This window comes from Bos grunniens, chromosome 25 (genome assembly GCF_055505025.1).
Source record: "Bos grunniens cultivar Pamir isolate PY7600 chromosome 25, Bosgru_T2T1.0, whole genome shotgun sequence".
In the NCBI taxonomy this organism is placed as follows: domain Eukaryota; kingdom Metazoa; phylum Chordata; class Mammalia; order Artiodactyla; family Bovidae; genus Bos; species Bos grunniens.
In genome coordinates, this window is record NC_141189.1 from 130,001 (window position 1) to 135,534 (window position 5,534).

The 5,534-nt window shown below is 67.3% G+C and overlaps 1 long non-coding RNA gene across 1 annotated transcript in view; it reads right to left on the reverse strand.

The window, feature by feature from the left end:
- Nucleotides 1–4,182, reverse strand: part of LOC147344629 (uncharacterized) — a 26,166-nt gene extending 21,984 nt beyond the window's left edge. Inside the window, exon 1 of the long non-coding RNA XR_015155067.1 lies at nt 4,131–4,182. This is a non-coding gene — a long non-coding RNA (uncharacterized LOC147344629). The remainder of the gene's footprint in view (nt 1–4,130) is intronic.
- Between the last annotated feature and the right edge of the window lie 1,352 nt (nt 4,183–5,534).

Below are 5,534 nucleotides of genomic sequence, written 5' to 3' on the forward strand. Positions count from 1 at the left end.
CCCGGCACCCTCACGGGGGCTCACGCCCACCGCCACCGACACACACCCGAGAGCCGCAAGCCGGCCAGGGAGAACGCTCTCCCGCCGCGCACCGGCGGCCCCCACGTCCCCCACACGCGCAAGGCTCCCCGCGCGCCGCCCCGCCTCGGGGACGCCACCGGCCGACGGAGGCCGGGGGACGACACCCACATGAGGCGAGGCCGGCTCGGCCCCAGACAGGGGAAGGGAGCGCGGGGCGGTCGCACGCGCGGGACGAGGAGGCGAGGCCGGCAACGGCGGGGAGGGGCCGGCAAGCACGCACGGCGGGGGCCGCGGGACAGGGCCGCGGGCGCCATCCAGGGACCACAAAGACACCGGGAACACGGCCGGGCCACCAGGAAAACCAGCGCGGGGTCCCACCGCCACCCACACACGAGGGCGGTCCCGCGACACGCCTGGGACGCCGACCGGTCCCGGCCAGCCCCAGAGCGGGCCCCCACGACCCGGCCCCGCCGCCAGGGCCGGCGAGCCGCCCGAACCCATCTTCCGCCATCCGTCCTCGACAGATCCGTCTTCCGATCTCAGTCCGCCACCCCGAGGCTCGACATCCTGGGGATCACGCTCTCGAGCGAGGCGGCCCCGACCGTGACCGCACGCCGCCACCGGCTGCGGCTCGTGGGGAGAGGACGGGCGCGATAGGCTCTCCCGCACCACAGCTGCGGGGCTGGGGAAGCCAGGGCCGACCGGACGTCGCGCCCCCAACACCTTCCCCCCTTTGCCCCAAGGCTCACCACACCGCGGGGGCCGACCGCGCGCACACGCGACGCACGCACGCTCCGGTCCCCCCCACCTGCCGGACGCCCGGCGGGGCCCAGCGGGACCCTCCCCCAACTCGAAGGGGGGAGGCGCGGGCCGCGGTAGGCAACGAGCGGCACACGGCCCCACCGCGGGGCCGGCGCACCCGCCCCGCCCCACCGCCCCCAGGGGGGCGGTGGGGGGCGGGATGTTCTGCCCACGCGCTCTTGGCAGCCTCCACGGCGGCCACTGCGCACTCGGGAGGGGCAGCAGCTGGGGGGTCCGATACCCCAAGGCTCCCTCTCGGATCGCTAGAGAAGGCTTTCTCACCGAGGGCTCGCCGCCCCTCACCCGGATCGTCTCTCTCCTTCGGGCCCACGGAGGCGCTCCACGAGCCACCAGTCCTCAGCTGGGGTGGGAGGGGTCTGCGGTACAGGTAGGCGGACCACCGACACAGGAGCGTCTGCGCGGCCGGGGCCAGCGCAGAGCCCCGCGTCCCGTCCCCTGCAAGGCCTCACCCGTCAGCCTCGACGACGAAGGGAACAGGCACGCCTCTCCTACCGCCTCGACCCCCCCCAAAAGAGAGCCCACTCACGGGACACACACACACCACCGCGGTGGGGACCCAAGGAGGACACCGGGGTTAAGGGAAACGACACCACCGCTCGGCCTCAGGCACCTGAGCGACGACCTGGAGCGCTCCAGGAGCACCACCGAGGATCCAACGAGGCACGCTCGCGCACCCACGCGGGGGGGGCACAGCGCAGCAGCGGTACAGCCCTCCCCACCGCGGGGAGGGCCGCTCGCGGAGCACACGCCGGGAAGGCGAAGCGAGAGCATCTGCTGTGTCAGAAGACCCACGGCCCCCACTGACGCCACCCGAGGCGGGGGACAGGAGACCGAAGGTCAGGGCCAGAGGCCGCAACCCAGCCCCCGCCTTCCTCCCCCTCCCCGACGGCCAGGGGGAAAAAGTCAGGCGAGGGGCCCCGCGGACAGACCGAGAAGAGCAGACACGTTCACCGGGAACACCTGTCCCTCGTCTGGCACGGCTTAGGCCCGGCCCGGGAGAGCACGACCACACCACATCGATCGGATGAGCCAAGGTGGAGCGGGGGGAAGGCACGGCGAGGACAGTCACCAGAGGGGCCCGCTTTAAGCCTCACCGGCAACCCCCGCCCCCCCACCTCGCCTCAGGCGAGAGCGGCCCACGACCCCAGGAGGTTCGAGAACGCCTGACACGTGGCACGGAGCCCACAGGGCGGGGGTCGCATCTCAGCCTTCACCGGGTGCCCGCAGCGGGGAGCGCACAGGGTAGAAGACCCACGGCGCCTCGCCCCGCCGCCCTCGGGTCGCCCAGAGACCGGAGGTGGCACCACGAGTCGGGTCAGCCAGACAACACCACACAGGAGCCGGCGCACAGGCCCAGGCGGGCGGCTCCAGCGGCAAGGGCCGAACCGGGGACCAGAGCTGGCGGCCCGAAGGCCCAGAGCCCCGCGTACATCCAGAGACCCAAAGTTTCCTCGGCGGCAGACACCGAAGCAGACCGTGTCAGCACTTACCTGGTGGTAAAAAAGGCCCATTAAGGGCGACGAAATGACAGCAGCCGACAGCGGGGCCCATCCACGACTCGCATGGAGGACCCCCGGAACCTTGGCCCGGCCACCTGTCCCCAGCGCTACCCCATAAACACCAGGCCCGGAGCTCTCGTGGCGGGGGGGAGGGCGGGGGGGGGGGGGGGGGAGTCATCTGGTCGACCGGGGGAAGGGGAGCAGGGGGAGGGGGCGCGCGATGGCCAAAGTGGGGGCGCGGACACCCACCAAGGGAGAGGGAGCTGGCCGGGGGCGCCCTCTCCCGCTTCGCCCACACGGGTAGGGGTACCGGTCCGTCGGAGTCTCCGAACGGGGATTTGGCTTCGATGAGCATCAAGAAACAAGAAGGAAGAACCGTCAGCGAGGCGCCTCCAACGAGACGAGCGGGCCCCGACCAGGGACCGCGCCCGGGCGGGACCCAGACCGTCCTAGATGGGGCACCCAGGACGGCCCGAGCCGGTCCCCACCTCCTGACCTGGGTTCAGGGAGGTGGGGAGGGGTGAGACAAAGTCGCATCCGACGACCGAGACCCACGAAGGCACGCTGAAGGGTCGGGCGCGCCCTCCCCGGCCACCCGCGGAAGCAGGGTCCGGTCCATCCACGTCTCCGGACCCATCGGGACTTTGAAAAAGAAACAGCATGTGTGCCAGGAGACGCCTCGGGCGACCGGACCCCACGGGTTGGGGGGGGGGGGGGGCGGCCGCACACGCGCCCGCCTCTCCCCGTCAACCCTCACGACTCCGGCGGGCGGGTCCCCACCTCCGGAGCGGGGCCGAGGGCGAAGCACACGCTCCTGAGGGCGGCCCAGGAGGAGTCCGGACCGCCGAGCCCGAGTCCAGGCGCTCCGGGCAGGGAAGACCCTCTCCCTGCCCACCGCGGCGGCCCGGCCCAGGGAGGGTCCGGCCGGTCCTTCTCCGCGGCCACAGGGGCACGGGGAGATGCTGGTCGACCCGGTCCGGCCACCGCAGAGCCCGGCCCTGGAGCGCCGCGACGATCACCCTCCTCAGAAACCTAGAGAACCAATCTCCGGCGACAGCAGGACGTCCCTAGGCCTCGGCGCCACCGGGACTGTCGCCGCCAGCATAGCCGGTGTCTGAGAGCTCTGCCTCGGGCCCGGCGGCTGAGTCACAACCCTCCTGAAGGGCTCGCCGAAGCTCCGGAGGGGGAGGGACAATATACAAGCGGCCGCCAGGTGGCTCCCGACAACCGGCTCGAACGTCCCGAGGACGGGTCGCTGTCGCCGGCCGCCGGGGACGCCGCAGCGCCGGCCGCCCAAACGCCCGAGCTCGGCCCGGAGCCTCCGCCGCCGAGCGACGCGACGCGACGCGACGCGACCCCGGCCGCAGAGGAAGGGAGAGGAGCCGGGAGATCTCTCCCCTGGAGGCTGCCACGAAAGAGCCGCGATCCCCCCCCCCCCCCGCCCCCCACGCGATTCCAGGGTGGTGGGGGGACATTCCACGGAGACGCGGGCGGGCGGCGGGGGCTCGGGGCGGGGTGGGCGGAGAGAGGGGGCACCAGTGACATCCCAGGAACCCCCGGCCCCCGGCCCCCCGAAAGAGGGGGGCGGGAGGGAGGGAGGGAGAAAAGGAGGGAAGGAGGGAGGGAGGGAGGGAGGGAGGGACCGGCAAAGCGAAACCAGGCAAGCGCTGCTGGGAGAACAAAGCCGGACTTTCGAAAGCAGACACGGACACAGACACACAAGCCTAGGAGTAAGAAAGGAAAAGAAGGAGACACTCGGACCCCCAAGAAGAGAAAACAAAACTCAACCTGGGTAGAGACACCGTGACAAAGTCCAGAGACGACACACACAAGCATGCGCGGGTGGGTGGGGAAAGTGCACTTGAGGTCAGGAGAACATGGATTTCAACACCACTGGCCACAAACAGCGGAAAGGCGGACGGCCTGGGAGGTCTGGGGTGGCAGGGCTGCGGGGGGTGGGGGGTGGGGGGTTGGGGGGTTGCGGGGAGGGTGTGGGGGGGTGGTATTGAGGGGCGTGCTGGTGAGGAGGACGGAGTCCATAGGGATCCACTAAATAAACCCCGGGTCCCGTGACAACAGCCACCTCAATGAATACATAACTTTTTCACGTAGCTCAGAAACGAAATGAGACAAAACCACCAGGCAGGAAAGTCAACTCGTGGAACTGTCCTGGCAGCTTAAAAGTCAGAGAGAGAGAGGAGAGGGAGAGGGAGAGGGAGAGGGAGAGGGAGAGGGAGAGGGAGAACGCATACACATGTGCGTATACACGTGTACATATGTATACGCACACGTCATCGCGTCTATATATACGTGCACGCAGGCGTATAAACACACACGTACGAAGGGCATGCTCACGTACACGCACGTGTCTGTGTGCGCACGTGTATGCCTAGGCGTTTCTAGTGTGCGTGTATGCTTGCGTGTATATACGCAGAGGCATCTATACACATATGTACACGGATAGACACAGGCGTGAACACACATGCTCACATGTGCAGAGACGTCGGGATACATAGGCACACACACACACATACACGCGGACGTGTCAACGCATCTAGATGCACGTATAGTGTGTATACGTGTGATGTCTGCGCACAGGTGTGGACGCACGTCTATGCGTACCCGTACGTGCATGCTTGCATAGACACACATATCTGCGTGTGTATGTGCACACGTGTATGTACACACGTATACATACGTACGGACGCATACGCAGACGTCTACAGAGAGCGTATGTACGTCCACACAGACGCACGCGAGAATCTGTGCCTACATACACACGTGTGTATGTATACGTAGACGTGCACGCATGTACGTATGTACAGGTGCCCGTGTGCATCTAGAGTGCCTATACACAGATCGATGTGCATAGATGCACACACATGTATACGCATACGCAAACGCGCGTGTGTATACGTACATGTACATGTGCATCAGTGTATGTGTGCATGTATACCCATGTGTCTGCGTGGATGTCTACGTGCGCGCGTGTGTGGTGTGTGTATCTATGGGTGTACATTCGTACATATATATACTCACAGACACACACGTACATACCCGGGCGGAAACACACATCCGTGTGTGTGTGTGTGTGTGTGTGTGTGTGTGTGTGTGTGTGTCTGTCTGTCTGTCTGTCTGTCTGTCTGTCTGTCCGGGGAAAGCACAAGCATATTGCAAAAGGGGCTTTTCTGT